The following is a 23,254-nucleotide window of genomic DNA, read 5'->3' on the forward strand; positions in this document are numbered from 1 at the left end:
TCCAAAATCCTGCTGCATATCGACGTTAACGAATGGGCCTGTAATTTAGTGGATTACTCATACTGCCTTACTTGAATATTGGTGTGACCTATGCATCTTTCCAGTCTTTGGGTACTGATCGTTCGTCGAGTGAGCGGTCCTATATGATTGTTAAGTATGGAGCTCTTGCTTCAACACTCTCTGAAAGGAACCTAACTGGTATACAGTCTGGACCGGAACACTTGCTTTTATTAAGTGATTTAAGTTGCTTCACTACTCCGAGGATATCTACTTCAAAGTTACTCATGTTGGCAGCTGTTCTTGATTCGAATTTTGGAATATTTACTTCATCTTCTTTGGTGAAGGAATTTCGGAAGGCTGCGTTTTCTTCTGTACTTACGTCATAATATTCCCGACCTTCTCTTATACTAGCGGGTTCGCACCTCGTGACATCTGGTGGTCAGTTGCTCACTGCACAGGTGTGCCTGGATGCTTCTGATCAGACGACATGCACGGTGGGCAAAAGATGCTGTATAAACGTTCTGTCAGAGCGGACGCTGCGTATGACGGGGAAACCGTGTTTCAGCGCGAGTATACGTTACAGCAGCTGTGGTCCAATTTGCCTTAGGTGAGGACACAACAACTTTACCACAACCACCGCAATCAGTGCATGCATCCAAGCCAGAGCTGGTGCACCGTCATACTGGTAAATGGACTCACACTGACAAGTCCTTTGCAGGTCTGACTTTTTGTGTAATCACTGAATAACGTCAAATACCCTTTCAGCCTGTGAAGTTTCATGGCTTTTCCTCATTCACTCAGGCAGTGCATACTAATTTCCGTCGGAGAATACAATAGCCTGAAAACTATGAATCTCAAAAACTGCAAGAGGTTTTAAAAGAGTAAAAGCTTCGTTTAACACTCAGCATTTGGTTACATTCTTGAAGCTTAGCCCACGTCGACTATTTTTTGTCTGACTGGCTGTAGAAAACATTCTAGCCACATCTAGGGGCCCATTTTGAGGCTGACAGTGGATGCAGCCAACAACAGTTCTGTCGCGGTTTGTGAGATCACAGGTGGAACCGGCAAACCACGCCATTTTGTGGGAAGGCAAGACAGTAGTTCGAGGACGCACCTGTAAGAGAACAGAAGCACTTACTTTCCCAAACAAATGTGGAAACGAAACGAAGATACAGTATAGCTCTTCCCCAACCCCCTCCGCCCCTAGTTTCATGTTACGACGGTTGACTGAAAAGTAATGCCTCCACCTGCGTAACTCTTCAACAGTTGGCAGCATTGGTATGCGGCAGGTACGGGCTTGTTCCGTAGCCTCCTCTCTACAGCTCCAGTTGGTGGGAAGCCTCAGCATTGAACGGTTGTGTCGTTACAGTGTAAAGTATGGAACCCTGCGCAGACGGTCGGTCAATGCGATTTAAGCAACGTGCAGTCATTGAGTTCTTGACAGGTGACACCCCAAAGGAGATTCATCAGAGAATGAAGACAGCTTATGGTGATTGTGTTGATGTGAGTACTGTGGGTCGTTGGGCGGGTAAGTTTAAAGATGATGAGGCAGGAACATTTAACCTGCCTGACAGCAGCCAGCGAGTTTCACAAGCAAAATGCTGACAAATTGATTCAGGACGATCGTTGTTATCAGTCAGAGAGAAATTTCAAGCACAATCGGGATTTCACAAGAACATGTGGGTCACATTATTGCTTTGCTGGCCTATCGGAAGATCTGTGCACGATGGGAGACTGACCCTCAGCACCAAACTGCATCCTCCATACAGTCCAGATTTAGCACCGTCTGACTTCCATCTGTTCCCCATAATGAAAGACGATCTGCGGGGACATCATTATGCTTCTGATGAAGACGTTGAGAGAACTGTGAGACTGTTGTTGCGGAAACAGAGTGTCGACTTCTTCCGTGACGGCTCAGAAAACTTGTTCATCGTGGACAGAAATGCATCCAATTGGCTGGTGATTATGTGGAAAAGTGAATATTGGTAATTGAAGATCATATTATAAGGATTATTTCTTCGTTTGATTTATTAAAATATTCCTATCAAAACCGAATTAACGAAGTTGGAGGCATTACTTTCCATTCAACCCTCGTATTAGCCACAGCTGCCGGTTCAGCGTTCACAGTCGCAGTGCTGAGTGAAGTACTGGCAATGATGATGAGCCCTCACTTTTATTTTATACCACATAAATTATGAAGGTATGAAAATAGTGATCGGTTGTTGCTTTTACACTTCTTGAAATAAATGAGTGAGTCAGCTAGATTAGCACAGCGTGTGTTTCCTGAGAGCTACTTCTCTCTTTGGCAACAGAGAAATATTGCTTTTGTTATATTTTCCATATTTCCATTCTGTACTCTCCTATGGTATTGTCTTCTGGGGAAATTCTACAAGAATTTAAAGTGTCTTCAAACTACAAAAACGAGCAGTGAGGTTAATATGTGGGATCTCTAACAGACCATGCCGCAGAGATCTCTAAGATTCTCTCAGGATATTTACCGTTACAGATCAATAAACATTCTCACTGATGATGTTTGTAGTCAGGAAAAATCTGTGACGAGCATAACACAACACAGGGGAAAAATTTACACCAAGGCTCTGCATCTCTCAGAGAAATCCATAGGGGAGTAAATGTGTCAGGAATAGAAGTACATAAAAAACTTCCCATCAGTATAAAAAAGGAAATTAATAAGACCTTTCCTTAGAGAACAAACTTTTTATAAAATAAATGAATTCGTGGAGTAATAAGGCATCCTTTTGATTAAAAATAGAGGAAACCACTTAAATTAAAAAAAAAGTTTTTAAAAGAGCATCTTTACTTATGTCATGAAGACAAAATTGTGTATTCCCAACATAAATTGTAGTGATAAAATGTAAATGTACTTATATCACAGGTTAAAATGTGTACCAAAATTTATTCTACAGTATTAAGTATTCACTTGAACTTACGTGATGGAAATAAAAAATTTGTATTTTAATTTAAATTATAATTACAAAATGTAAATTTAATTATTTATATGTGGCAATTGGATAAAAACGTGTACTTCCATTCATTCTCGTATTTTAAGCATTCACTTGAACAGTAACATGCAAGTTTTAATATTGTCCGCAATAAATCGTTCGTAGAAAATAAGTATTTGTATGATGTACAAAATGCTCACACAGTTTTCTATTATTTCACTCGACTTGTCCTATATTACTAGTTCACCATTTGTACAATAAGTAATCAACAGGACCAAATAAAAAATTAGTTCAAATCAGGTATTTCTCAAATTTTCAGAGAAATGCTTTTAGGATGATGTATTTGTGTGACTTGAGGAGTTTACAACTGACAAAACCGAACATTTCGAGATAATTATATGCATCATATTCTAGTGGAAGAACCAGTCTATACGGTCATAAAGAGATGTAGGTATATTGGGTGACTTGAACTGCCTCGTGGCGTTTATTTGAAGGACTGCTTAACAAGAAATGTTTTCTCTTTGGATCCAGTGAGATGAAAGTGCACACACGTCTTTCGTTCCAAATGTTTTGTAAACTGTTGTGATCAGCTGATATGATGCATTACAGATTGGTAGATTACAAGTTATAAAACTGTTAAGGCTTTCCTTGTCACTTGTTGACAATTTTCTTGTTGGCTTCTTTTTCGGGTTCTTCGGAAGACGTTTGTTAGACAATTTTACTGACGTTTCGCCAGAAAGAGTAGCCGGTATTATCAAAACTTCACCCGCCATTGCTGGTGGTGGACTGGAGTCAAGCTTGCGGCCGCATACTATATGTACCTGGCGCGCCAATGTCAAAGGCCTTTCCCTTGGTTATTTCCGGTGCGGTTCTGCTCTTGCTACCTACGACGGTCGTTCGCTTCAGCACTGGAATACGGGATCCGTTCAACTTGAGGCTTTGTTTTCTTGTCGAAGTAATTCTCATGTTTGTGTATTTTTATAACTCCCCTGAACGAGCAGGTGTAATAGCTATTCTCTACAGCCAGAACTTTCGTGTTGCGAATTTTACTACGTGGCCGGCATCACACAGCGCGTGCTCTGCTACTGCCGATTTCTCCACCTATTCTACCATGCAATTCCGCTTATGTTCTGTGATCATAGTGTTGATTTATCATCCAATCATCCCAACATAAAGTTTTCCGCATGAGCATGGTATGCGGTATATTCCCGATATTGCGAGTGGGTCCCTTTTCTCCTTTCCCGGTCTGAGATCTTCTTTATCTGTCGGTGTATAAATGGTCTTTACACTATGTTTGTGCAATATACTGGCGATTCTGTCCATTACTCTGGAAATCTATGGTAGAAGAGCCGTACCGGACATTTCTTTTTCCAATGTGTCACTTCCCCGAGTGTTTGATTCTGTGACACTTCTTACTTAAGTGGTGGAGTACCAATTTCTTCTTACGACGCCGTCACCCACAGTGGTCAATCTCATCGAACGACAGTTGACCGACTAGGAACAGTCTGTCCTTAAAAATGAGGCAATTTGGCTTTCATTACGAGAACTGTAACTATAGACGTTATCATTGCTAATACGGAAGCGGCCATTCGGAACGTCCCTTGTGAAAGAACTGAGAAAATACGTACCGTCGGGCTACTACACCGAGCAAAACCACCTGATCGCAAGCTGAAGAAAGAAGAGTTAAAAGTTATCAAGAGGCTTAATGCCGATAAGAGTGTATTGGAACTCGCTCCCGATAAGGAAAATGCAGTCGTCGTAATGACGACCGAAGGTTATGAGCAGAAGATCCGGGACCTACTGGATCTAACGACGTACAGAAAACTAAGCGCAGATCCGACGCAGCGGATCACAAGGAATACGAATCGGTTAATCAAGGCGTCTTCTCTTTCGGCGCACGTACAGAGGAACCCGCGCATCACAAAAGTCCTACGACCTCGGCTGTGTGTATTACAAAAAATCCATAAGAATAATCTTCCATTAAGACCTATCGTTAGCGCTCCTGCCTCACCGACGTATAAACTGGCGAAACACTTGGCCTCTCTGCTGCAGCCACACGTGCGAAAGACTGACACATACATAAACGAGTCAGGACGTTTCATAGAATAGCTGAAGAAAATAAAAATTGGATCAAACTATATTCTGTTCAGATTTGATGTTGTTTCTGTGCTTACCATGTTCCATTCACTCATTCTCTGAAGTATCGGTTCCATTTTCTCGCAAGAAATCACCAATCTCTTTCATGCATGTCTCACCATGAGCTATTTTGTGTGGAATGACAACTTTTACGAAGAGCTAGAAGTCGTCGTGACTCAGTCCAGTGGTGGGCAGCTTCTTCACGGAACATTTCGAAGCTCAGGCTATGGATTTGGCACCTTGTACACCTACGATGTGGTACAGACATGTCAACGGTAACTTCGTTCTGAGGAGCCATGGTGAGGGACAGCTCGATGACTTCCTAAGACACTTGAACAGTCTCCATGTCAACATAAAATTTACCATGGAAGTAGAAAAGGGCAAACAGCTACCCTTTCTAGATGTGCTGGTCGTCGGAGATGGTGAAAACCTGGAACACAGCGTGTATCGAAAACCGACACATGTGGATCGATACCTGCACAAATTGTCAAATCACCACCCTAGCCAAAAAAGAAGCATGATTAATACGCTCGTTACGCGAGCTAGACGAATATGTGAAACGCAGCACCTCAGAAGCCAGATGCAACACCTGGAAAGCGTTCTGCGGAGCAATGCGTACTCCGCCAGTTACATAAGAAGTTAGGTTAGTGTTGTTTAACGTCCCGTCGACAACGAGGTCATTAGAGACGGAGCGCTTGCTCGGGTTAGGGAAGGATGGGGAAGGAAATCGGCCGTGCCCTTTGAAAGGAACCGTCCCGGCATTTGCCTGAAACGATTTAGGGAAATCACGGAAAACCTAAATCAGGATGGCTGGAGTCGGGATTGAACCGTCGTCCCCCCGAATGCGAGTGCAGTGTGCTAACCACTGCGCCACCTCGCTCGATACATAAGAAGTGTAACTGATTCAAACACTGGGCGAAGTGAGACATCCGAAAAATAAATGTCGGGTACGGCCTTTATGCCATATGTTCCCAGAGGGACGGACAGAACCGCAAGTCTATTACGCAAACACAGCGTAAGACTATCTATAAACCGACAAAGAATATCAAGAGTGTCTCGGGAAAAGGAGAATGAGGACCCACTTCCTATGTCGACAATACACCGCATACTATGCCAATGCGGAAAAGTTTATGTTGAAATGACTGGACGATCAATCAACATTAGGGTCATGGAACATAAGCGACATTGCAGGTTAGGGCAGGTGGAGAAATTGGCCGCGGCAGAGCACGCGTTTTGTGAGACCGAACACATAATAAAATTCTCCGACATGAAAGTTCGGCTGTAGAGGAGAGCTATTACACCCGTTTGTTCATGGAAGCTATAAATAAACACAAACATGGGAATAGCTTAAACAAGAGAGAACAAAGTCTCAAGGTGCACCGATCCTGTATTCCAGTGCTGCAGCAAAGACTGTTGCAGATAGCAAGAGGAGAACCGCACCGGAAATGACAGTGAAAGAGACCTCAGACATTGGTGAGCCAGGTACATACAATCTGCGGCCGCGAGCTCCACTCCCCTACCAGCGAAGGAGGGTAAAGCTTTGATAACGCCAGCAACTCATGCTGACGAAACGTCAGAGAGATTTTCAACCGTCGTCCGAAGAATCCGAGACAGATGTCAAGAGGCAATTTATCAGCCAGATTAGAAGCCGTTTTTGCTTTGTAAACATTAAAACCGAAAAATAGAAGAAGGTGAACATATTAAGAAGAATGAAGATAATGAACAGACAGGCATTGAAAACGCTAATAGTGATAGTTTTCTAAGGCATGTAAAACAATTTACTCTGTCTGCAAAGACCATCATTTCCGTTAGCCACAACGCAGAGGTCAAAAACAGAACAAAAACACCATTAAGTTATGGATATCAATCATTAAGAACACCTCGTTGTTGTTGTTGTTGTTGTGGTCTTCAGTCCTGAGACCAGTTTGATGCAGCTCTCCATGCTACTCTATCCTGTGCAAGCCTCATCATCTCCCAGTACCTACTGCAGCCTACATCCTTCTGAATCTGCTTAGTGTATTCATCTCTTGGTCTCCCTCTACGATTTTTACCCTCCACGCTGCCCTCCACTACTAAATTGGTGATCCCTCGATGTCTCAGAACATGTCCTACCAACCGATCCCTTCTTCTAGTCAAGTTGTGCCACAGACTCCTCTTCTCCCCAATTCTATTCAAAAGCTCCTCATTAGTTATGTGATCTACCCATCTAATCTTCAGCATTCTTCTGTAGCTCCACATTTCGAAAGCTTCTATTCTCTTCTTGTCTAAACTATTTATCGACCACGTTTCACTTCCATACATGGCTACACTCCATACAAATACTTTCAGAAACGACTTCCTCACATTTAAATCTATACTCGATGTTAATAAATTTTTCTTCTTCAGAAACGCTTTCCTTGCCATTGCCAGTCTACATTTTATATCCTCTCTACTTCGACCATCATCAGTTATTTTGCTCCCCAAATAGCAAAACTCCTTTACTACTTCAAGTCTTATTTCCTAATCTAATACCCTCAGCATCACTCGACTTAATTCGACTACATTCCATTATTATCGTTTTGCTTTTGTTGATGTTCATCTTACATGCTCCTTTCGAGATACTATCCATTCCGTTCTACTGCTCTTCCAAGTCCTTTGCTGTCTCTGACATTATTACAATGTCATCGGCGAACTTCAAAGTTTTTATTTCTTCTCCATGGATTTTAATACCTACTCCGAACTTTTCTTTTATTTCCTTTATTGCTTGCTCAATATACAGATTGAATAACATCGGGGATAGGCTACAACCCTGTCTCACTCCCTTCCCAACCACTGCTTCCCATTCATGTCCCTCGACTCTTATGACTGCCATCTGCTTTCTGTACAAATTGTAAATAGTCTTTCGCTCACTGTATTTTACCCCTGCCACCTTCAGAATTTGAAAGAGAGTATTCCAATCAACATTGTCAAAAGCTTTCCCTAAGTCTACAAATGCTAGAAACGTAGGTTTGTCTTTCCTTAATCTTTCTTCTAAGATAAGTCGTAGGGTAAGTATTCCCTCACGTGTTCCAACATTTCTACGGAATCCAAATTGATGTTCCCCGAGGTTGGCTTCTATCAGTTTTTCCATTCGTCTGTAAAAAATTCGCGTTAGTATTTTGCAGCTGTGACTTATTAAACTGATAGTTCGGTAATTTTCACATCTGTCAACACCTGCTTTCTTTGGGATTGGAATTATTATATTCTTCTTGAAGTCTGAGGGTATTTCGCCTGTCCAATACATCTTGCTCACCAGATGGTAGAGTTTTGTCAGGACTGGCTCTCCCAAGGCTGCCAGTAGTTCTAATGGAATGTTGTCTACTCCAGGGGCCTTGTTTCGACTCAGGTCTTTCAGTGCTCCGTCAAACTCTTCACGCAGTATCATATCTCCCATTTGATCTTCATCTACATCCTCTTCCATTTCCATAATATTGTCCTCATGTATATCGCCCTTGTATAGACCTTCTATATACTCCTACCACCTTTCTGCTTTCCCCTCTTTGCTTAGAACTGGGTTTCCACCAAAGCTCTTGCTATTCATGCAAGTGGTTCTCCTTTCTCCAAAGGTCTCTTTAATTTTCCTGTAGGCAGTATCTATCTTACCCCTAGTGAGATAAGCCTCTACATCCTTACATTTGTCCTCTAGCCATGCCTGCTTAGCCATCTTGCACTTCCTGTCGATATCATTTTTGAGACGTTTGTATTCCTTTTTGCCTGCTTCATTTACTGCATTTTTATATTTTCTCCTTTCATCAATTAAATTCAATATTTCTTCTATTACCCAGGGGTTTCTACCAGCCCTCGTCTTTTTACCTATTTGATCCTCCGCTGCCTTCACTATTTCAACCCTCAAAGCTACCCATTCTTCTTCTACTGTATTTCTTTCCCCCATTCCTGTCAATTGTTCCCTTATGCTCTCCCTGAAGCTCTGTACAACCTCTGGTTTAGTTAGTTTATCCAGGTCCCATCTCCTTAAATTCCCACCTTTTTGTAGTTTTTTCAGTTTTAATCTACAGTTAATAACCAATAGATTGTGGTCAGAGTCGACATCTGCCCCTGGAAATGTCTTACAATTTAAAACCTGGTTCCTAAATCTCTGTCTTACCATTATATAATCTATCTGATACCTTCTCTCCAGGGTTCTTCCATGTATACAACCTTCTTTCATGATTCTTGAACCAAGTGTTAGCTATGATTAAGTTATGCTCTGCACAAAATTCTACCAGGCGGCTTCCTCTTTCATTTTGTCTCCCCTAGACCATATTCACCTACTATGTTTCCTTCTCTCCCTTTTCCTACTCTCAAATTCCAGTCACCCACGACTATTAAATTTTCGTCTCCCTTCACTACCTGAATAATTTCTTTTATCTCATCATACATTTCATGAATTTCTTCATCATCTGTAGAGCTAGTTGACATATAAACTTGTACTACTGTAGTAGGCGTGGGTTTCGTGTCTATCTTGGCCACAATAATGCGTTCACTATGCTGTTTGTAGTAGTTTACCCGCAGTCCTATTTTTTTATTCATTATTAAACCAACTCCTGCATTACCCCTATTTGATTTTGTATTTATAACCCTATATTCACCTGACCAAAAGTCTTGTTCCTCCTGCCACTGAACTTCACTAATTCACACTATATCTAACTTTAACCTATCCGTTTCCCTTTTTAGATTTTCTAACCTACCTGCCCGATTAAGGGATCTGACATTCCACGCTCCGATCCGTAGAACACCAGTTTTCTTTCTCCTGATAACGACGTCCTCTTGAGTAGTCCCCGCCCGGAGATCCGAATGGGGGACTATTTTACCTCCGGAATATTTTACCCAAGAGGACGACATCATCATTTAATCATAGAGTAAAGCTGCATGCCCTCGGGAAAAATTACGGCTGTAGTTTCCCCTTGCTTTCAGCCCTTCGCAGTACCAGAACAGCAAGGCCATTTTGGTTAGTGTTACAAGGCCGGATCAGTCAATCATCCAGACTGTTGACCCTGCAACTACTGAAAAGGCTGCTGCCCCTCTTCAGGAACCACATGTTTGTCTGACCTCTCAACAGATACCCCTCCGCTGTGGTTGCACTGTATCGTTGAGGCACGCAAGCTCCCCACCAACGACAAGGTCCATGGTTCATGTGGGGGGGGGGGGGGGAAGACAATTAACCTCAAGTTCTTTATTTCGGGCCACTCTTTCATGAAATGTTTTATAAGGTTACCTTCACTGATGACGTGAATTTTGATTCCATTGACTTACGACGATGAAACCTACGATACCGAAGTTCAGCGAATAAACAGGTGAATGTGTTACTACAACAGAGAAATAGCAGAATCAGGAGCAGTTACTTCCATTTGTGGATCCCATTTACCATCTGTTCCACACAAATCTCAAGTGCAAAACAGAAAAATCTGTTTCCAAGCGATACAAGAGATCACCAGCAAGTGGAGTACCAAGCACACAATTTGCTAGCGATGGACTCGGAACAGACATTTCCCATAGTAAAAACAAATGCGATTATAGGTATGTGTGTGTGTGCGCTAAGAGCTTGCTTGGAAATCTGTCTTTCTGTATGTAACATAGTTTATTTGTTTCCTTTATCCGCTCCATTGTGCGTACAATCAATAAAATTTATGTGTGTGGATTAATATAGTACGTGGAAATGCCAAAAATATAGTATTACATTGTTACGTGACATTCCGAACGCGATATTCGTGAGAGTCAAAGGGATATAAATGACATCCTTAGAAGTATGGCGGTGTGAATGCTAACTAGATTATTGGTAAAAACATTATCAATCTCTACATTATGAATATAATTGATTGTTATTGTATGTATAGCTTCATTAATAACCACTCCACATGACGCTTACTATAGACAATTCACAAATAGACATATAATTTTAAATGTCATACTAAGTTTGAAGCTCATTTTCTCACAATCGTTATTTTGCCACTTACAGCTCTTTGCTTTTAATCACCTCAGTTGCGATGTATTGGAAATTTTACTAATGCAATGTGCTAAACACCGATGTCAACAAATTATACCGGGTGCTCGGTTTTCCCTACCACTGCAACAAGCAATGTCTTCAAATACCATGCGCAAGATTCTCATATTCTCTCGGCCACAACGGCCAAACGATTAATCCTACAGCAAAAATGAACAGGACATTTTTGTAGCAAATTTAGTGTAATTAAATTTTTCACTGGGATGCGTTTTCGCGGAAGGCCGTGGTTTTCGAGTTATTTCAGAAAAAAGTTTTTGGGGTTCACTTTCGTTTTTTTTATTATAATAATTCGAAAACTACGGCCGCTGGCGAATATGCATCCCAGTACAAAATTTAACTACCTTAAATTAGGCTGAATAAACTGTTACTAGATAACCATATAATCATATAAAGTTATTATTTTTACAGTCTTAAGCATCTGTGGTTGGTTAAAATTGAGGGTAGTGACAAGTTTAATAGAGGAGCGGGTAGGAAAAATGGTGTAGTAACAAAGTGTGACTCTCTCCCTCCTGCCCCTCCGGAACAAACCTTTGATCCGCATCTGGGAAGAGCGGCCTTATTGGTGGCGTGTCCACTCAGTAAGCACAGGAGCCTAATCAAACTATAATGGCAGATATATTACGTCCACTGTCATAAATCCCGCGACAAGACGACAACGGGAAAAAATCTGATAAATTCCAGCTACAGTTGTTCTCCACATACACCATTTGGCAACGGTATAGCAAAGATGAGAAATGATGTGCTATAAGTACCCTCTGCTACATACCGTAAGGTTCAAAAGAATCATAGCACTGCTGGTACTTTTCCTCAAAGTATATGAAAGGTCTGTCTTAAACGTACCTGTTAAGTCTAGGTAACTTTAAGATTTGCGAGTGTGTGCGAGTGTGTGCGTGTGTGTGTTTCTGCGTGTGCGTGTGTGTGTAGTGTCATGATCATGTTCTATGATGGTGAAGATGATGAGTGAAGGGAGAGAGTGAAATCCAGAACCTGCAAACACGCTGTCTCTCTGTAATAGTACCAAAGTGGCAGCAGAGCTTAATGTACCCATCCGATGGACTTAATGTTGATTTTAGGTGAGGGGCGCTCAACATCTTGGTCATCAGCGCCCTAACGAAAAGTCAGCAAGCCAGTCTCATGGTTGGAGATGAAGCCTGCCCCTGCATGTGGAGCAGTTTATGATGCACTAAAGTCTGCCTTCCTTCCCCACCAACTTAGGGATGAGGCCTGACAGTTCACAAAATTTCACCACTATTGTTATACTGGATTCAGTATCGATGAGAATGATGGTTAGATCTCCATGGAGACTTAGGGCTGCCCTGACACCAGTATATAAATGCACATTGCCAAAATATACTGAATTGAATGTGGCACACCACTAATCTCACAGAACGGTGGATACTCACAAGAGAGGAGGAAGTCATGTGTTAAAGGGCTATATCCAATATGCAACCTGGTAAGCAGAACCTCCTTCCAGCAGTGACGCTGACAAGAAGTCCGTCATGCCTGTGCGGTCAACTAGAGCGACCGCAGTTTGTTTTCTATAACCTTCAACCATCCAATGGACATATCACCATCCACAGTGTCATATGGCCTCAGTGCATGAGACACAGCGGAGAGGCTTGGAATTTAATCCATGGCATTCGGGCAGAGTCTGGTGGCCAGAAGGTTTCTTCCAGCACTCTTCCACTTGCTGGTTAAATACTGTTAGCGAAAGTATCATCCTCCACGAGGACTCGAAGATGCTTATCTCTGAGTTGAGTATCGCCTCACAGGCATGAGTAAGAGACTTCGGTGATGAAGGGCACCTATCCCATTAAAATTATAATAATAATCATCATCATCATCATTTAAGACTGATTATGCCTTCCAGCGTTCAGTCTGCAACATAGTCCCCCTTATAAAATTCCTCCATGAACCCCTGTTCAGTGCTAACATTGGTGCCTCTTCTGATGTTAAACCTGTTACTTCGACTCATTCTTAAACGAATCCAGGTACCTTCTCCTTGGTCTACCCCGACTCCTCCTACCCTCTACTTCTGAACCCATGAGTCTCTTGAGTAACCTTGTTTCTCCCATGCGTGTAACATGACCCCACCATCTAAGCCTGTTCGCCCTGACTGCTACATCTATAGAGTTCATTCTCAGTTTTTCTTTGATTTCCTCATTGTAGACACCCCCCTTCCATTGTTCCCATCTACTAGTACCTGCAATCATCCTAGCTACTTTCATATCCGTAACCTCAACCTTATTGATAAGGCAGCCTGAATCCACCCAGCTTTCGCTCCCATACAACAAAGTTGGTCGAAAGATTGAACGGTGCACAGATAGCTTAGTCTTGCTACTGACTTCCTTATTGCAGACGAGAGTAGATCGTAGCTGAGCGCTCACTGCATTAGCTTTGCTACATCTCGCTTCCAGTTCTTTCACTATGTTGCCATCCTGTGAGAATATGCATCCTAAGTACTTGAAACCGTGCACCTGTTCTAACTTTGTTCCTCCTACTTGGCACACAATCCGTTTATATCTCTTTCCCACTGACATTACTTTTGTTTTGGAGATGCTAATCTTCATATCATAGTCCTTACATTTCTGATCTAGCTCTGAAATATTACTTTGGAAACTTTCAATCGAATCTGCCATCACAACTAAGTCATCCGCATATGCAAGACTGCTTATTTTGTGTTCACATATCTTAATCTCACCCAACCAGTCTATTGTTTTCAACATATGATCCATAAATAATATGAACAACTGTGGAGACAGGTGGCAGCCTTGTCTTACCCCTGAAACTACTCTGAACCATGAACTCAATTTACCATCAACTCTAAATGCTGCCTGACTATCTATGTAAAGACCTTTAATTGCTTGCAAAAGTTTGCCTCCTGTTCCATAATCACGTAGAACAGACAATAACTTCCTCCTAGGAACCCGGTCATATGCCTTTTCTAGGTCTATAAAACATAGATACAATTCCCTGTTCCACTCGTAACACTTCTCCATTATTTGCCATAAGCTAATTATAATCAGCTAAAGAAAACATATTGGGAGTTTTAAGCTGAGAAATTGGTAAATAGAAAAGAACGAAATATAGGAGCAAAGAAGCCACTACTATGGACGTGGCATCAGTGTTTTGGATCACAATTGGAGCAGGTAATCGTGGTAAACTGTCGCTGGTAATGAAACAGGAACGAGGACGTGGGAGGCTGGCCTTCGATTAGCAGGGAGACAGAAGTGGATGAGTCTGGTGGCGTTATCGCGGTCAGGAGGGCCGGCCACGCAGTGGCGGGCTTTGCAGGGGCTCAGAGGGAGAGCCAGAGAGGAGAGCAGGCAGCCGCTATCTAATCGCCCCTGACAGCTGCCGTCCGTCAACAGCTGGGCCCTCCGTGACCCGCGCCCCACAGACCCCATTACGCTCCCTGTCCGGAGGCGCAAGCGCAAGCGCCATACCGTGATATCTCGAGACGTCACAGTACAGAGATTCTCCGTGCCTGACAGGGCTGCCACCACTCCAGATGATCGACCGTGGCCTCTTTTTAATACACGCACGCAGCCTGCTAGAGATAGGCAGAAATGAGAACTCTCTTCTCCCGAACCAAAAGGAATCGAGCACACATCCGGGAACCTCCACAAGTACAGCAACCAGTCTCCTTTTTTCAGTGATCCACTTGCAGTGTCCGTTTATGCAGTTAAAAGAAGGATGTGTATAAGGTGGCGCCCATAGCCGTTAGAAAGTATTTGTCGGCTATGGTTTAGTAGTGTGCCGTAAATGATATGTCTTGTGATATTGTTCTGTTGTAGCCCTGAAAATTCTGTATCTCCTGCAACGATGTTTCAATTTACATTTTACATAGGAACGGCATTTTGTTGATCGTAAAGACATTTTATGAAAATTCTAGATCACACAAACATTCAAAAACACATTTGGTCCGCAGGCCACAGTGGCCGTGCGGTTCTAGGCACTTCAGCCCGGAACCGCGTGACTGCTACGGTCGCAGGTTCGAATCCTGCCTCGGGCATGGGAGTGTGTGATGTCCGTAGGTTAGTTAGGTTTAAGTAGTTCTAAGTTCTAGAGGACTGATGACCTCAGATGTTGAGTCCCATAGTGCTCAGAGCCATTTGAACCAACCGATAGTGCTCAGAGCCATTTGAACCATTTTTGAACATTTGGTCTAATTAACTGCACCATTCGGAATGACGACTGCTCGGTGAGACTACAGTACAGAACTAATATCAAATTATGATGACAAAATTTGTGTGGGCATCCCCTCAATCTGTGAATTGTTTTCCTTCCTTTTTTGCCAGATTGATTAAATGTTTTGAGAAGACCGCATCCCTAAATGATTCCAGAAATGGCCAGTCATGACGACCTGCCACAGTATGTGTGTGAAATCTTATGGGACTTAACTGCTAAGGTCATCAGTCCCCAAGCTTACGCACTACTTAACCTAAATGACTAAATTATCCTAAGGACAAACACACACACCCATGCCCGAGGGAGGACTCGAACCTCCGCCGGGACCTGCAGCACAGTCCATGACTGCAGCACCTTAGACCGCCTGCCACAGATGTAACCCTGGAAAATGTCGAACACGTCCGAACGAAATTCATTGAGTGGCTCACTACATCAACAAGACGTGCATCACAGCAATTCAGAATGTCACGATGGTCTCTTCAGGGAATAATTAAAAAAAGAAAAACCTTAACATTTCCCCTCAACAAATTCAATATTGTCAACCTTTGAAGGACAGGAATGTGGATCGGCGATATTCTTTTGGAAATGAGGTGATTAAGACCTTTGAGAAAGCAACAGTCGATAGGGACCAGATCTGGGTTATTTATGAGGCACACATCCATCTCAGTGGGTTCGTCAATAAACACAACTGGCTCCACTGGGCTACTGAGAATCCACTCGGTCAGGCTGCTGCTCCACATCATCAGCAAAAAAGTCACTGTTCTGTGCGCAATCAGTGAAAAATGCATTACTGGGCCCAATTCTATTGAGAGACCTGTCACGGTAAGCAAAAGCAGACAGATACTGGAACCTGAATTTGTACCGGCTGCAATACGCAGCCCAATGCTCTAAAACTACTGGTTCATACAGGACGGAAAACGTCCACACCATATTACACATATTGCAGATGTCTTTGATTTGCTTCAAGAGATGTTCAGAGATCATTTCGTTGCCCTGATCACCTCAGCATTCATTGGAAAAATTGTGGAATCACCCCCTTGTAGTCCCCATCTCAACGCATATGGTTATTTCTTATGGGGTTATCTAAAGGACGGAGTCTTCGAAGATGCATTTGCAACACTCCACGGTGTTGGTACTGCAATTCATAAGAGATTCTTGCAGTCTAAAATGATGTTCTCCAGAAAGTCATCATGGAATTTAGTTCAAGGCTCTACACACATTGCTGTAGAAGAAATGCACTTTGAAAACCTTCTGAGTTAAATTTCATCTTGTCTGCTACAGCACAAATTTGATGACAAGAACCTATCACCTCACATTAACTCGCAGAAGACAAAATTTCGAACACCTATTTTCTGCCACCCTGTAACTTCGACATCCAAACTAGCCACTGTAGTGCTATAACCAAAGGTGAAATCCTACTAGATTACAACTAGTGTTCGCCGAAAGATAAACTGTAATTTGTCTGCGTCAGCTCCACAATAGTCAGTCTTTATCGTTTTTGATGTGTTTCGCAATTTAAAAAGAAAAGCAGCTGACGAAGGCGTTCTTTCGCAAGAAAACTTTCGTATCAGCTTCAACTAACAACTGCAACAACATATGTGCATTCCACCATTCAGCTGTGAACAGGCAGTGTTAAGTAGTACACGTACTGACGTAATGTGTTAACATATTTGTGTCACAAGTAGCAATGGAACATCTCTAAATCAAGCGTGAAATACATTTTCGTGAATGTTTTGAAGAAGATAAAAGTGCGTAAAAAGTTTGCCCCGCACGCCCGTCGCGACTTGGTTAAAACGATAAAGACGGACAATTCTTTTCTGAAAAATATCATCACTGATCACAAGATTTGGTGTTAACAGTGCGTACATGCCACAAAACGAGGAAGTGCAGAGATTCACATAAACCCATTTGATGACATAAAGGACATTCAAGCAAACGTGAGGCACGAGTAGAGCAACATGCCGAAGATGGAACTTATCTGACAGTTTCACATGGTTGTCTGAACCTTCCATGCGTTTTACTCGAGTGCGGAGGCTATGCAGAGCGCCCGAAACATTAAAATAGACATATTAACTTTTCTTGTTTAATATTAAAAAGGAAAACCCTTCCTAATAATGTGCAATGTTTGGTTTATTTGGTCACGAACTGGCTTTCGGTTTTCAGGGTCATCTTCGAATGACAACTGAATGTCGCAAACACAGATAAACATGATGTTTTACTTACACAGATATTAGTTGCACAGACCATTTTTTTTATTATTAATCGAATCTCGAATCTTTTTGGGCTGAAGGGGGTGTATGTGCAGGAGCAGAACGGGGTGTTAAAATGCTTTTAGATTACATTCTTAAATAAAACTTTAAGGACTTATCTTCTTTGCTAAAAATTTCCTAAATGATCTCACTGATTTATTTCGATTAAACTTTGACATTAATGACATCAGATGTGTTATGTTCTATCAATTGACCTGGATTCCACGAAGACTGTCGATTTTACGGAAACATCGATCATTTTCGATTAAATCTTCTCGCTGTCATCACTACCTACATGTGTGGCCGTACAGTCCAATCCTCACAGTATTTTGATCCATGTAGTAAACAGGATGTGCAAAAAATTTGGTTAATATAGCTCCAGGACTTCCAGAGCCGCACCGAAACACGTACGCATAGTTTCATCTGAATCTGCACAACAGTCCGATACTACATATCACATATTTCAGTCATAATTTCTCTACACGTATGAGCAACACACAGAACTGAAATTAGAACTAGGCTGACACTGTTATTCTGATCCATAGAGAAGACGTACTCCGCACGGCAATGGCACATATCAAAATCCGTAGCAGCACAGGACTCGAACCTGTGACCTCTGTGGCGCTAGTCACCGATGCTACCCTGGACTCACGGATGTCTGCTGCCCAGGCAGCAGCTCAATCACCATGACGCTCCCTGCGGCAATTTGCTACATTTTCGGGGCCCACACGTACCGTTACTCTTCAGACAACTTCATAATTCTCATCAAAATCTTTTTCAAAATTTTTGTTCTTTTGTATTTTCATATTATTTTTTGATAGTTGATGGAACAGTTTGTTGCAGAATTGTATGTATTTGTTATTACAACTATAATATATTACATTTTTTTATATATCTTTCAATGCAAAATATACCTTTTGATGCAACCCTCTAATTTGTTTCACGACTCAATAAATCAGTGGCAATCTCGCATTTGTTGTAGTAAAGGGAAACTTGCTCGAAATAGAAACGCTTACAAGTCCGAAAACTGAAAACTTTGGTCTCCTCTGGTTTACGGAGAACTGAGAAGCGAGACCTCAGAAACGAGAGGCAAGAACGGAGAAATGACAAATTAGAATCGAGAAATGATAAGCTGAAATCGAGAACCGATGACCGTCAACTAAGGAGTGATAATTGACAAGCGAGGTCGGTTCTCCAGAAGGCAGAGAACTCGGAGTCTAGAGTTCGCAGAGCTCGGGGCTCTCGGAATTCCCACGGTTGAATACGTCCCTCTGCAGATCAGACTAACGGTAACTGGTGATAGTATGGATCAGTCTTAAAGAAAATCGCAAAGCTACTTAGACACTTTGTAACGTAATTGTCGTCTTGCACTGAAAGCGTAGCTTTCCTTGGAGGCCGGCCGGGGTGGCAGAGCGGTTCTAGGCGCTACAGTCTGGAACCGCGCGATCGCTACGGTCGCAGGTTCGAATCCTGCCTCGGGCATGGGTGTGTGATGTCCTTAGGTTTAAGTAGTTCTAAGTTCTAGGGGCTGATGACCTCAGAAGTTAAGTCCCGTAGTGCTCAGAGCCATCTGAACCATTTTTCCTTGGAGCCGGGAGAAGAGCAATATTTGGTTCTCACGATGGCACAGTTGATGGTGGCTGCTGGGCCGAGCGAGCCGCGTGCTTGCCTACCGCTGCGTGCAATACGTTACACATACCTCTATGAATCTGAAGAAGTGTTGTTCAGTATTAATCGGTCTTTTCCATACTCAGTATACCAAATCTTATGGTTAACGCTACCATGCAGTTAAAATTTCAAATCAATAACTTCAATACTTTCGGAGATATAAATTTTTTCCTAAAGCCATTATAACCGAGCTGGCATTGTAAATTGAGTTAGATACTGTAATGCATTCGTCTATAGTATCAATTCAAACTATATCGAAGAGGCTAGGTTTATACTATCTAATTTTCTCACATTTTCTTTAGTTTCATTACCACAGATTTATGACTTAATAAAAAGTACTTAGGAAAATTATTATTTCACCGTCTTTTGGTTGTGTGTGTGTTTTGGAGAGACAGAGAGAGTGAATGGAGGACATACGTAAAGTGAGAATGTGATATTTTATTAAAACTATGTTAATGCGTGCGTGAGAAAGTTGTTGTGCAATAGGGAATTTCTGACGTGTTTCCGCATGAGTCTGATTTCGTAAAAGGCAGCCAGAAGGGGCGCTCAGTATTGCATTTATTAGAAATTTAATATTTGGAAAGGAATAGCATTTTGTTTTCGTTAAATTTTATTTAGTTTCGGAAGTATCAAATTTCTGGTGTAAATTACTTGTGGTAATCTGATTGGCTGACATTCATCATCTACATCTACATCTATACTCCGCAAGCCACCTGATGGTGTTTGGCGGAGGGTACCTTGAGTACCTCTATCGGTTCTCTCTTCTATTCCAGTCTCGTATTGTTCTGCACATTATAAGTACCGCGAACATAGAAGTATTCGAGATGATCTGATTGGCCGCTTAACAAACTAGCCAATAGGAATTCAACGTTTCCCGCACGTTTGAGTAGGGCTTTGTGTCTCAGCTCCATGAGTCGAGGTAGTCGCTCGGGAGCGGTCTTCCTGTAAACACCTATGTTAAACCACGCTGATCGAATTTGTACCAAAATGAAGAAATTCGCATGTGTTATCCGTTCTCGTGTCGTTGACGAAGAGCGACTGCACTTTTGAGTATTTTGTGACATTTGGAGCCTTGTGAATGGTTTACGTAAGGCAATATTAGCGTGTGAACATTTCATCTCGTCCACAAATTCTGAGTGGCGGGTTTCGTGCAGATAACGAGACATTATGGCGAACACTCCTTTACAGGAAGCCTACTGAACGACTGAATGTGTTAATTCGCAAGTAGTCGTTGGTCAGTGACTGTTTAGGACGTTTAAAATATCGGGTCTGACTAAATATCTTCTGTCTGCCTTCGGATGTGGACTTGGTACAAAGACAGCCAGTAACATTGCAAAATTGATGTCGGGATGTTAAACGCGGACTTGATAGAAATTTTCCTTGTTTGAAGACAATAAACCAAGGGAAAGCAAATTTTTTCACATTTTTTTCAAACGACTGGCGCAAGAATCCCGAACGCTCGATAGTTTAACTTTCAGCTGCTGTCCATGGACTGGAGACATCTGGCCTTTGCGTGGTAGGTGTTTACTCGAATTTTGGTCAACTCTGCTTTTGTCAGCTAAACCAGCGTCTACCATCGCAGAGTGAAGGGGCAGATAACCTGAAACCTATGCAGATAGGTAGACCGGTAGTTTAAAGGATAGTGAGACGCCGACCCCCTCCACCGCATCTTGTCGACTAGTCTGCTGCGAGAAGAAGACGGTAAAAGGAAGCCAGAGACGTTAAACGTAATATTTAATGAGTAATTAACACACAAAAATCGTACAGATTTACCATCACTATACTACAGAACAAACTTTCAAACAGATGATTTACAAATAAGCAATCCATGTCTTGGGAAGGAACTGATCAGTTGAAAACTAGTGAGCATGGAGGCGCTGACTGAATTTTAATTTGGTTTTACAGAGAGTCGCTGCGGCATTTGTCGCTCTCTTAGCTTCTGTTTATCGTGAATCCCTTGCACAGGGAACATTGCCCAGCAACTGAGATAAAGTGCAGATAGACTGTATACGCTAAACATTATGGACCATTTCTGTAATATTAGTCTGCTGCATAGTCTAGGCTCTGATATACTCAGTTGTCTAAAGATGTAAAAGCGTCTGTTCATAAATCAGAATGGGCCATTCGTAGAAAACAACAATAAATCCCTTTCACACACAATATCCTGTGAACCGTGGATGCAGGTCAACAGGCAGTTTTCATATTCCGACATATCCGGAATGTGTTCCAGCATACAAGGATTATGACTGTTCATCACATACAAAGGTAACATCAGATGTGCCCGAGGACAATGTGATAAGACTATTTCTGGTTTCCATCTGCAGAAATGATCTGACGGAAAAGGTGAACAGCAACAGAATAATATTTCCTGTTATGTAGAGAAAGTGTCATCCTGTGGGGGAATTCAAGTTGACTTCGACAAAATTTCTGTTTGGTGTAATAATAGCAACTTGCCTTAAAGACGATAAAGGTAAGTACCGATGAGGAGGACCAACATCCCTGCAACTTTAGAACACAATACCTGTAGCTCTGCTCCTTTACGGACTCACGTGGACTGCACTTATAGTAGTAATACTGAAGAACGATATGTGACAGACAGAGTTCATAAAGTCAGTTGCAGAGAAGGTGAATGACCATTTGCGGCTTACCGGGAGAGTTATTGGACAGTGTAGCACACGTATAAAGGAGATTGCATGCACAACACTTGTGTGACGTATTCTTGAGTACAGCTCGAGGGTTTGGGATCCCTGTCGTGTATAAAAGTGGATGCATTTTTGTGAATTTTTCATGTATTATACCCTAACTCTGGAGCTGTCGAAGAAATTTAAGGAAAACTGAGAAAACGTATAGCCATAAAGAGAAAAAGTGATGCTATAGGCTTGAGGCAATCCTGTCACTCCTAATAATAATCAAAAACGGCCAAAAAATTTTCTAAATTTTCTAAATTTTTCAGTACGAAAATAAAACATTTAAAGTTATCTTAAACAAAACTGAAGAGACTATTGCGATCAATTGAGAGGATCTTATATCTTCACTCGTCTTAATTTTCGCCTTTTTTTTGTAAGTTTATTGTTTAGCGTTACTCCTGATTGGGTATTATATTAATGCAGCTACAGATGGTCATGCCGTCTCCAGCGGTTATAATTAACCTTCGCACGCTATGAATGGACGGTAAATTATTATTGTTGTTGTATCGTGGGCGCGCTTGGTGTACTATAGAGTGACCCAAAGTACTGATAATTCTATACTTCACAGAATAATGTTAGGTAGAGAGGTAATATTTGACACACTTATTTAGAATTACATAAGGTTTTATTAAAAGAAAAAAAGTGCACAAAATGACGAACAGGTGGCACTTCATACGACACAAAAGCAATAATTCAGCAAACACGATGTTCTTCATAAAAAATGCTCAACATGTAGGTCGTCATTCATCAACAGTACCTATATTCGAGAGTAAATACTGTGAAAAGCATTGTTCAGCATGTTAGTACTGCGGTGAGAGTTCCCGTCAAGACCTTTACCTGTTCGAATATACCTCTTATGGCGAAAGTATCTTAAAACTGCAATAGTGAATTCTCCATTCTAATAGTAGAGCCTCACGAGCAGTGTCTTTCCCTGGTGGAGTATACACGCCGCGATTGCTGGCACATCTGAGTCCCTCTCTTGCTACAACTCATTTTAGACGGGGTTCTCATGCTTCGTCACTGACGTGTTGCTGTCCAGCGCCATCTGTTGGCCAATTTTTGCACTCTTTTTCGGTTTCAATATAACTCCATGATATTTCAATCATATGTGGCAATTTTTACCTCTCTAGCTTCATTATTCCGTGAATTAGTGCATTTTCAAATGTTTACTGACTTTTGGGTCACCATGAAAGTCAGTGAAAGCTGGTCGGCCGCGCTTGCTAGGTGCAGACGCGCTGAAACGTGTATGCTTGGAGGTAATCGATAATATGTTTAGTCTATCAATTCGTACTACGTTTTCACTGTATGAAAAGATTCAGTGTGAAGTAGTTAACTGTGTAAGGC

The 23,254-nt window shown here is 41.9% G+C and overlaps 1 protein-coding gene across 1 annotated transcript in view; it reads right to left on the reverse strand.

The window, feature by feature from the left end:
• The window catches only part of LOC126176324 (calcitonin gene-related peptide type 1 receptor-like), a 170,806-nt gene that overhangs the window by 82,031 nt on the left and 65,521 nt on the right, over positions 1-23,254 (reverse strand). The window lies entirely within an intron of this gene.

Source organism: Schistocerca cancellata, chromosome 3 (assembly GCF_023864275.1).
Source record: "Schistocerca cancellata isolate TAMUIC-IGC-003103 chromosome 3, iqSchCanc2.1, whole genome shotgun sequence".
Classification (NCBI taxonomy): Eukaryota; Metazoa; Arthropoda; class Insecta; order Orthoptera; family Acrididae; genus Schistocerca; species Schistocerca cancellata.